The sequence below is a fragment of the Lepidochelys kempii genome, chromosome 28 (assembly GCF_965140265.1).
Source record: "Lepidochelys kempii isolate rLepKem1 chromosome 28, rLepKem1.hap2, whole genome shotgun sequence".
NCBI lineage: Eukaryota > Metazoa > Chordata > Testudines > Cheloniidae > Lepidochelys > Lepidochelys kempii.
In genome coordinates, this window is record NC_133283.1 from 4,959,973 (window position 1) to 4,971,683 (window position 11,711).

An 11,711-nucleotide genomic window follows, 5' to 3' on the forward strand; every position below is an offset into this window, starting at 1 on the left:
GTTCCCATGGTGGGGGTTCAGTCCCATCCTGCCAGCCAGTTCCCATGGCGGGGGTTCAGTCCCATCCTGCCAGCCAGTTCCCATGGGCGGGGGTTCAGTCCCATCCTGCCAGCCAGTCCCATGGCAGGGGTTCAGTCCCATCCTGCCAGCCAGTCCCATGGCGGGGGTTCAGTCCCATCCTGCCAGCCAGTCCCATGGCGGGGGTTCAGTCCCATCCTGCCAGCCAGTTCCCATGGGCGGGGGTTCAGTCCCATCCTGCCAGCCAGTTCCCATGGGCGGGGGTTCAGTCCCATCCTGCCAGCCAGTCCCATGGCAGGGGTTCAGTCCCATCCTGCCAGCCAGTCCCATGGCAGGGGTTCAGTCCCATCCTGCCAGCCAGTTCCCATGGGCGGGGGTTCAGTCCCATCCTGCCAGCCAGTTCCCATGGGCGGGGGTTCGTGGAGGAATTTTTATTTTATTGTTTTTGGTACCAAATTGTCCATTTTTCAAAAAAAAAATCTTTTAACCAAAAATGGCTAAAACTCCGAGAGGCGCCCGGGGGGGGGGGATTTTCCCAGAGGGGCTGGAGCCGGTTCTGTGTTGTATTGTTGAAAGGGAACCCCGAGATATTGAACCCGGCCCTGGATGCTGCCAGCTTCCCCGGGCAGAAGAGTTGTCCGTTGGGGAGAGGGGGGGAGTTGCATTTTCTGCCAACAAAAAATTTTAAGTTTTTGTCAAAAAAAAAAAAACATGAAGGATTTTTGGCTGGAAATTTTTATTTTTCTGTTGCCAAAAAGAATAAAAAATGGTGGGGGGTTTTTTCGTGGGGGGAGGGTTGATTTAATCCCTCCCAAATCTCCAAGGAAATATTGCAATGAAAAATGAAACATTTTCCATCGTGTATCTATGTTGTGTATTCACCAGAACAAGAATTGCAAAAGCAAAAAAGTTTGGGGGAAAATGAACAAAATGTGTTTGTTTTCATTTCTTCGTTCGTTCGTTCTTTCGTTCTTTTCTTCTTTCTTTCGTTCTTTCTTTCGTTTGTTCTTTCTTTCATTCTTTCGTTCATTTTTTCTTTCATTCTTTCTTTTGTTCTTTCATTCGTTTATTTCCTTCTTTCTTTCATTCTTTCTTTCTTTCGCTCATTCTTTCTTTCTCTTGTTCGTTCATTCTTTCTTTCGTTCTTTCTCTTGTTCGTTCATTCTTTCGTTCTTTCATTCATTCTTTCTTTCGTTCGTTCTATCGTTCGTTGGTTCGTTCTTTTGTTCTTTCTTTCATTCTTTCGTTGGTTCGTTTGTTCTTTCATTCTTTCTTTCGTTCGTTCTTTCTTTGTCATTTTGAAATGGTTTTCAAATTTCCATTTTAGCAAAACTCTGAAAATCTGGCAGAAAAAACAACACTTTTGCAATTTTGTCATTTTTCCCCCCTTGAAAAGTGTTACATTTTCAAAAAAAATTAAGTTTACAAGGGGAAATTCGGGCATGTTTCCCAAGTGAAAAAAAAGACACAACATTCCCAAATGGGATTTTCAAAGAGAACCAACAGGCTGGAAATGGAGCAAAGATTTTCATTTCCATGTGGAATTTGTTTTTACAAGAATCGGGGGAAATGTGAAAAACAAAGAAACCCTATGCCATGAAACTGGATAAAGGCCTAGGTTTTTACGCCTAGATGGGACAAGCTCATCTCTCGTCTGTCCTCCTGTATGGCAGAGGACGTTAAATGGCACCAAGTGACCTCTGTTTGCAGACCCGTAACTCGTGTTTCGCTGACGGTCTGTTCACAGTGGGGGCCCTGATCTCGGCCAGGGTCTGCACAGCGCCTGGCACGAGGCCCAGGCCGAGCTCGGGGTCCCCCCGTTGTGTGGGAGCTGCACAGACCCCGACCGAGCTCAGGGCTCTTGCCGTGCCCGGACTTGCTTGGCGGGGACATCGCCAGTGATCTTTGGTCCCGGAGGGAAGCGATTTCTTTCTGCTCTTTCACATGGGCTCTGGAGACAGCAGCGGTGTGACTTGGGGGGGCGGAGAGGGCCGTACCAACCTCCCCTCCCTGCCAAGCTCCAGGGGGGAGTGGGGGGGGGGCAGACAGTGCTGGCAAAGCTCAGCCAGTTAATTATTTACCCCTCCCCAGTGGCTTTGATCAAGGCCAAACCTGAGACCTTGGCCACCATCCGTCCTGGGGGTGGGAACGACGGGGATAAGGACGATAAATGAGCCAGTTGCTTGGCAACGGGGTGCTGGAGATACGGGGTGACTCATTCGTGCCCCTTGCTCCAAGCTGGCCCCGTCCCCTGCCTGGTGAAAGGTCCAGCCGCTGGGGTGTGGAGAACCCAGCCAGGCAAACCCCGGCCTTCAGCCCTTGTTGAGGCAGCGGTCTAGGGGGTGAAGATGTGCGTAAGGGGCTAGGCTACGAGCTCTGGGAGGGCAGCCCGGGGGGCCGGGAGCCAGGACTCCTGGGTTCTCTCCCTGGTCATTGGCACAGGGCGTCCTTTGGTCCCCCATCGTTGAACATGCCCCATGCAGCTGCCTGGCTGCTGTGTCGTGGTTCAGCCATGGGGCTGTGGGGCGCTTCCCTCTCCTCCCTCCGTGGATGGGGGGGGCGCCTGGGGATAGATAGATAGATAGAGGGGGCGGATGGGGATAGAGAGAGAGTGAGAGTGGATGGGGATAGATAGATAGATTAGATAGAGGGGGTGGATGGGAATAGAGAGAGTGAGAAAGAGTGGATGGGGATAGATAGATAGATGAGATAGAGGGGGTGTCTGGGGATGGATGGATAGATAGATAGACGGGGTGGATGGGGATAGATAGATAGATGAGATAGAGGGGGTGTCTGGGGATGGATGGATAGATAGATAGACGGGGTGGATGGGGATAGATAGATAGATGAGATAGAGGGGGTGTCTGGGGATGGATGGATAGATAGATAGACGGGGTGGATGGGGATAGATAGATAGATGAGATAGAGGGGGTGTCTGGGGATGGATGGATAGATAGATAGACGGGGTGGATGGGGATAGATAGATAGATGAGATAGATAGAGAGGGTGTGTAGGGATAGATAGATAGATTAGATTAGATAGATAGAGGGGGTGGATGAGAGAGAGTGAGAAAGAGTGGATGGGGATAGATAGATAGATGAGATAGAGGGGGTGTCTGGGGATGGATGGATAGATAGATAGACGGGGTGGATGGGGATAGAGAGAGACTGTGATAGAAAGTGGATGGGGATGGATAGATAGATAAATGGGGTGGGGGGGGGGAAGGAAAGCTCAGTGGTTTGAGCATGGGCCTGCTAAATCCAGGGTTGTGAGCTCAATCCTTTGAGGGGGCCATTTAAGGTTATGGGGCAAAAACTGGGGATTGATCCTGCTTTGAGCAGGGGGTTGGACTAGATACCTCCTGAGGTCCCTTCCACCTCTGGTCTTCTGTGATTCTCTGCACCTTTGCTACGATTCCAGGGGGTGTATGGGGCTGGACGGATAGATGATAGAGGGGGCATCTGGGGATAGAGAGAGGCTGTCCCCGCAGAGCCGGGCCGAGAGGGGAGGCCGTGTCTGAGGCTGGCTGGGAAGGGATTTGAGGACACCAGCCCAGTGTAATTTCTGTTTGTGCTTTCGTCCCAGCATACAAGTGACAGGATGTTTTCACTGGCAGCTTATCATTAACTCTGATAGATTGCGGCTGCACAATGCGGGCTGTGTCTGAGGACGGGTTTCCCAGCCGTCATGGCCCATTCGCTGCAGTCATTGGCGGGCAACCACAGATTGTGAGGCCGTTTCTCCTGTCGCTTCTTCCCCCCCCCCCCCCCCGGCCCCCGCTTTTCTCAGGGTTTGGCTCAGCTTCAGCGGGGGGGGGGAGGGATAGCTCCGTGGTTTGAGCATTGGCCTGCTAAACCCAGGATTGTGAGTTCAATCCTTGAGGGGGCCATTTAGGGATCTGGGGCACAAATTGGGGATTGGTCCTGCTTTGAGCAGGGGGTTGGACTAGATGACCTCCTGGGGTCCCTTCCAACCCTGATATTCTATGATTCTTGGCCTCCCCTTTTCATCCCATGAACCATGGGTGGCTTTGAGGAAGCATCAATCTCTCCTGGACTTCCCGTGGGTTTGGGCAAGGGAGCAGAAACTGTGAGTGTCTATATACCTAGCCATTCTTCTATCCATCCAATCATCCATCCATCCATCCCCACACGCCTCCATCCGTCCGTCCATCTGTCCATCCATCCATCCATCCCCACACGCCTCCATCCGTCCGTCCATCTGTCCATCCATCCCCACACCCTCCCATCCATCCGTCCACCTGTCCATCCACTCGTTCATCTCCAGCAGAGGGCAATGAAAATAATCAGGGGGCTGGGGCACATGAATTATGAGGAGAGGCTGAGGGAGCTGGGATTGTTTAGCCTGCAGAAGAGAAGAATGAGGGGGGATTTGATAGCTGCTTTCAACTACCTGAAAGGGGGTTCCAAAGAGGATGGCTCTAGACTGTTCTCAGTGGTAGCAGACGACAGAACGAGGAGTAATGGTCTCAAGTTGCAGTGGGGAGGTCTAGGTTGGATATTAGGAAAAACTATTTCACTAGGAGGGTGGTGAAACACTGGAATGGGTTCCCTAGGAGGTGGTGGAATCTCCTTAGAGGTTTTTAAGGTCAGGCTTGACAAAGCCCTGGCTGGGATGATTTAGTTGGGGATCGGTCCTGCTTTGAACAGGGGGTTGGACTAGATGACCTCTTGAGGTCCCTTCCAACCCTGATCTTCTGAATCTATGATTCTATGATCTATCAATCCAATCATCCATCCATCCATCTGTCTGTCGGTCCACCCACCCACCCATCCTTCCTCCATTCACCCATCCACTCATTCTTCCATTCCCTCCAATCATTTATCTATCCATCCATCAGTCTGTCCACCCATCCCATCCATCCATCCAAACTTTTATCTCTCCATCCATCCATCCATTCATCCAATCTTTTATCCATCCATCCATCCATCCAATCTTTTATCTCTCCATCTATCCTTTTATCCATCCATCCATCCATTCATTCAATCTTTTATTTCTCCATCCATCCATCTATCCATCCATCCATTCAATCTTTTATCCATCCATCCATCCATCCATTCCATGATTTACCTATCCACCCTCACACCCAACAATCTATCTGCCCATATATTAATAATATTTAATAATAATTTATAAATAATAATATTGAAACTCATTTTTCTGGAATGGGCCCAGCTTACCAAAGGGTCCGGGTCTCTCTGTATGACAGCCCTCGCCTCATCAGTACGTCCCGCTCACTAATTTGATCAGCAGTGGTTTCACGTTTACCATCAAGTCGCTGAGGAAGCTGCCGAACAATGTCGGGCCCAGGCCCGGGGTCACACTGAACACACCCCCATTCAGTGATGGTGGGGGATTAGACTAGGCGACCCCTGGGGTCCTTTCGAACCCTGTCGTTCTGTGATTCTGTGCACAGACGCCAGCTGGTATAGACGCCACCAAGGTGCCTCAGTGCCCGTCACCATCCCAGCCCAGTCAAACGTCCAACTTCCTCGTCTTCGGAGCAATTAATGGCTCAAGCCTCGGACAAATCAGAGACCGGATTTTGATTCCTGAGCAAGCGTAGCAGCTGAGCTCCTCTGGGACAAGGCCGATCCACAAGCACTGGTCAAGCGGGGGGGAGTCCAGCGTTTGAGAGGCTCTCAGAAACGCTGCCCACCCGCCTCTTTGAGGCACCCTCATGACCTTGACCCCCCCCCTTCCTATCATCGTCACAGACGTCCCGGTCTGGGGCATGGGTGGTCCAAGGAGTCAGAGCTGGAATCAGGAGCCAGGAGTCAGAAACCAAATGGGGCTGGAGCAAGGCTGGGAATAGGAACCCATTGCGGCTGTGGCCCTTTACAAGGTGATGATCAGCCACCCTCTCAGATGATCCTAGTTGGCAGGGGATCGGCCAGTCTTGGGCAATGACTGGCCCCGGCTGAGAGAGTTTGCCCAAAAGCCAGAGACGGTGCAGTTGGAAGAGACGCTTCAGGAGGGAGTTTACACCTTGGGATAAGTCCTGACGGGAGAAGGGACAGGGCGAAGGAGACCCCCTGGAGTGGGCCAACCCACAGGCAGATGGAGCTGAGAATCCAGACTCCAGGGAGGTCACTCTTCAGAGTCAGAAAAACAGAGAGCCTGGGAGAACCCTGGATGGGTTAAAGGTCCAAGCCCAGGGAAGGGGCAGAAGTGGCTTCTGGTGCATTTTGTTTCACTTCTGCGTGTAGCTGAAAGCCTCCTCCTGGGGCCATGACTCTGACAGCAGCGGGAAACGGAAACCGCCCGGTTGATGCCCAGGGTCCTGTGGGATGCTCTCCATGTAGGGACCTGGCTATCCGGCAGAGTCTTGAGCAGAAACGGCCCACTGCAGCAGGGCGGGTGCTGACTGTTTGCTCCACCAAACCCACCCACGAGGGGGCCAATCCAGTGGTGAGTTAACTCTTCTCCACCAGGGGTTCTCAAGCCCCCCCCCCTTTGAAAATATTTGAAGCTGGGATGACCCCCCCCTTCCCTTTCCAAAATGTGAAGACCCTCCCATACCGTGTCACCCTTCAGAGCTAGGCGCCCGGCCAGCAGCCATCACTCTCGCAAACCTCCCCCCCACAACAATAGTCTTGCAACCCCCTTTTGGGTCCGGATCCCCAGTTTGAGAAACCCTGTTCTACACCAACCCCAAAATGAACAATTTTAAAAAAAAAAAAAAGAGGCAAGAAATAAGATTTCAAAGATGCTATTTCACTAAAACGGAACGTTCCTCTTGGGAAGGTGGCAAATTTAGTGGAATTTTGTTTTGGATTTAAAAAAAACACACGCACCCCCGACAAAAAAGCATTTTGACAAGGTTGAAAGGCTCTGTTTTGAAGTTTTCGTATGGGAACGTTTTGAGGTTTTTTTCGTATTGGAAAATTGACCCCCTCTCTCTCCCCGCCGCCCCGCAAAAAAAAAATTAATCAAAATTTCAAAATCAAAACATTTCCATGGCCCGGAAATGAAATGTGTTTGGAAATTTTGTTTCACACGACATTTTGAAGTGCGGTGGCTCTTACCCGATTCAGAGCCAACTTAGACATGGTAGAATTGCTCATTAAATGGTTCCCATGCAGCTCTCGCTCCAAAACCCTCTCCCACCCAGAGCTTTTACCCTGAAAAGTGAGACGTGTATCCCCATTAGGGACTTTGCGCTAGACCCCCATTTCCATAGCAATGTTGAATTGGCAGGGAACTCAAGAGGTCATCTAGTCCAGCCCCCGAGGCAGGATTAAGTATGTCTAGGCTGGCCCAGGTGGGCCCAGATCCTCAAAGGTATTTTAGCTGGAAGGAGCCCAGATGCTACAGTGGTGGGCAGCAGGTTACAAACCGAAGAGTTCTGTGTTTGTACCAGAGCTAACACAAAGGGGTCCCGCTCCTTCACTGGGGTGCCTCGGTGCTACCGTGAAACACCTAATAAATAATAGACAGCCCAATGGGGTCCTGCTCCATGGCTGGTGGACCTTGATGCGACCGTAATACATCTACTAAATTCTGTCGCGTCCGCTGCACGTGGTCCACGATTGGGGCCCCTAAGTGCTGATGCAACATGGACAAAGAGCTAATTATAAAAAGGGGGCGATAGAAAACACGGCCGGAAAAAAATCACCTTTTTGTTTCCTTTTTAAATGTTTGGAGAAATTTTTATTTCCAAATCATTTCTCATTTTCTGGTTTTCTCGGGTCGTAGATGTAAGCTCCTTGTGATCCTCTTGTGTCACCTCCTGCCTAGCAAACTAAGAAATACTCAAAACAAGTCCAATTTTATAAAGACTTATTCGATTAGCTGAGTTACATGGGCCCAGAGCGACAAATGGATTTTGGCACTTAACCCCCCCTGGGATCTGGGCCATGGTGCAATGAATTATTATTGTTTATGATTTATTTTATTAATTAGGATCATAATTATTTGTATTATTGGAAGTAATTATTCCAAGTTTTAAAGACCTAATCACGGCGTACAGTGTCTCATCTGGGACATGGAAAATGCTGAAGTCCTAAAAGAGACATGAAAAAATTCTGATGACAAAATGTCAATAAAAACTTGGTGAAAAACACAGGAGAAACCAGCAAGTCTGACTGTCGACGCTTTGAAAAAAATGGCATTTTTCATCATTAAAAATTGCAGGGGGCTTCATTATGGGGCACAGAGCTGGTTATAAACAAAAAAGATTTCAAAATTTACTTTTGTCTGAAATCGGGATGGACGGGGGGAGGGATAACTCAGTGGTGTGAGCATTGGCCTGCTCAACCCAGGGTTGTGAGTTCAGTCCTTGAGGGGGCCATTTAGGGATCTGGGGTAAAAATTGGGGATTGGTCCTGCTTTGAGCAGGGGGTTGGACTAGATACCTCCTGAGGGCCCTTCCACCCCTGATTGTCTATGACAGAATTTTTCACAAAATGAAATATTCCAAAAATATTTTGTTTCAAACTTTAGGATTTTTGTTTACAAATTAATTCAATTATATTGGATTACCTGACTTGGCAAACTTCATTATTTTTACCAATAGATTAGACAGGTAAAATAGATGTTTATTTTCAAGCAATCAACCATCCTGCCTTCCAGCCCCTTGCCACTCTAACCCACTCCCCTCCCAGCACTGGGGATAGAACCCAGGAGTCCTGGCTCCCAGTCTCCCCACTCTGAGCCACCACTCCCCTCCTGGAGCCAGGGAGAGAACCCAGGAGTCCTGGCTTCCAGCCCCCGCCTGCTCTAACCCCTACTGTTATACTTAAAGTACTGCACAGGATCTGTTCAGAGGGGATAAGGCAAACGCCGCATTTATTGGTAATCCACGTATCAATCATACCCTGGATCATACGCATAGGATCGATATTACACTCCCACACACACGCACACTCCGTCTTGTTGTTCCCACCGAGGTGCTCCCCTTCACTTCACTGGCCAGGTGCGTTAGATGGGGGAGAGGTGGATCCGATCCGGAGCGATGCTCCCACGTTGACAAGCCGAGACCTGGGGTCCTCTGCACGACACCTCCCAAGTAGAGCCGCTTCCCCCTCATGCAGATGCAAAATCTGCCTCCGGCGGCGCTTCCTTCGGGATGCCCCGTTTCGTTCCAGAGAGGGTGTTTTCAAAAGAAGGTGCTGGCTTCTCACCCCCAAGGCCGTCAGTATATCTGATCTTCCGTAGTGAGCCCACCTGGCAAGTTTTATCGTGCTTGGCTCTGGCTCCCGTCCCCTTCCAAGGGTTGCAGCTGTCCGGAGGCGCTGCCTTCCACGCCTCGCTCCTTCACCAGGGCAGGCGGTTAAAAGGGGGAGATCTTGTTCTACTCCGAGCGAAAAAACATTTTCCTTCTGCCTTAACTCTCCTTAGCGGCTATAGCTCAATACAAAGTTTCGGTGTAAGGATTTGATATAAAGTTGTGTGAAAACGGAGGTTATATACGGAAAGACTTAGTACAAGGTTATATGCAGAGGCATAATACAAAGTCGTATGAAAATGATACACAATTATGCGAAGATGCTTACTGCAGAGATTTATCTACACCACTCCCCTCCCAGAGCCAGGGAGAGAAGCCAAGAGTCCTGGCTCCCAGCCCCCGCTGCGTTAACCACTAGACCCCACTCCCCTCCCAGAGCCAGGGAGAGAACCCAGGAGTCCTGGCTCCCAGCCCCCGCTGCGTTAACCACTAGACCCCACTCCCCTCCCAGAGCCAGGGAGAGAACCCAGGAGTCCTGGCTCCCAGCCCCCGCTGCGTTAACCACTAGACCCCACTCCCCTCCCAGAGCCAGGGAGAGAAGCCAAGAGTCCTGGCTCCCAGCCCCCTCCTCCCAAACCACTTGAGAATCTCACAGGACTGAAGGAATTACTGTGGGCCCAAGAACCCCTCCTGGCTGCAGCTGGAGGGGGGCAGGCCTTGTTACAGAGGCGCCCCAGGCAGGGAAAAGCGGGGTGCTGTTGGAAGGAAGGGGTTTATGGGGAGCTTTGCTGTCCGAGGCTGGGTGGCAGAGAGAGCAGAGGGGACCTGGATGCTCCCTGTGGGATGGGGAAGACCCAGTTCACCGATGAGTCGAGCAGCATCACTGCATCCCTCACTCGGGGCAGCTCCCTCCCTCTCCGGGCAACGGGCTCAGGCTCTCGGCAGCCCCAGGCAGCGTCGCTGCATCCATCAGGCTCAGGGAAGCTCCCCCTTGCCACAGCGCTGGGCTCAGGCTCTCGGCAGACTCAGGGACAGGTGCTCTCCAGCTTACTCGCTGGCCTTGACTAGCAACGCAGCTCGATGCGCTTCCTCCCCTCCCAGCCCAGCTGGCCTGTCGCTCCGATGCCCCGAGCAGGAAGCGGGTTGCTGCTGACGATGCCAGATGGAGCTGCCAGCCAAGAGAAGACAAGGCCGATGAACGCTGGGCCCGCCTCCCGCTGGCCGCCCATCGACCTTGACAAGTCAGCGGAGCATGGCGAGGTGATCCGGGCCTGCATTCAGCCCTTCTGTTTACCCTGCTGTGGGGATCAAAGCAGCCAGTGTTGCAGGCGAGATCGCCTAGCAATAGAGCTGAGTGCGCCTGCCAGTGATTTGCCAGGTGGGGAAACTGAGGCACAGAACTGCGGGAGGGGTGAGGCACCTCCAAAGGCAGAGCCAATGAGCGTTCGCTGCTCTCTTAATCTCTAGGTGTTGGCTGAGTCCATAGAAAAACCTGAAACAATCACGCTGCCCGTAATGTAATCAAAACTTCACTCCCCACACTGGGTTAGAACCCAGGCGTCCTGGCTCCCACCTCTAACCCACCAGCCCCCACTCCCCTCCCAGAGCTGGGGAGTGAACCCAGGCGTCCTGGCTCCCAGCCCCTCCCTGCTCTAACCCACCAGCCCACACTCCCCTCCCAGAGCCGGGGAGTGAACCCAGGAGTCCTGGCTCCCAGCCCCTCCCTGCTCTAACCCACCAGCCCACACTCCCCTCCCAGAGCCAGGGAGCGAACCCAGGAGTCCTGGCTCCCAGCCCCTCCCTGCTCTAACCCACCAGCCCACACTCCCCTCCCAGAGCCGGGGAGTGAACCCAGGAGTCCTGGCTCCCAGCCCCTCCCTGCTCTAACCCACCAGCCCACACTCCCCTCCCAGAGCTGGGGAGTGAACCCAGGCGTCCTGGCTCCCAGCCCCCCAGCTCTAACCCACCAGCCCACACTCCCCTCCCAGAGCTGGGGAGTGAACCCAGGAGTCCTGGCTCCCAGCCCCCCCGCTCTAACCCACCAGCCCCCACGGCCCTCCCAGAGCCAGGGAGCGAACCCAGGAGTCCTGGCTCCCAGCCCCTCCCTGCTCTAACCCACCAGCCCACACTCCCCTCCCAGAGCCAGGGAGCGAACCCAGGAGTCCTGGCTCCCAGCCCCCCCCGCTCTAACCCACCAGCCCCCACGGCCCTCCCAGAGCCAGGGAGCGAACCCAGGAGTCCTCATGGCCAGGGTACCCATTACCCCCTGCCTCTGTTTGCATTTCCAGCTCCAGGCTATTTTTGCTTTTTCTCATTTCGTGCCCATCCGCCCTGGGCCACAGCCAGGTTATATGATAAATAAATACGGTTCCAGGAGGTGAGGTGGAGACATCCTCTGGTTTGCCCCCCCCCCGCCCCCCGGGCCCTGCCCAGGGGGTAGCACCAAGGTCGCGGGCAGGAGACAAACGCCCTTGCATGCCAGGGAGCTGCGAGGGGGCCCGGA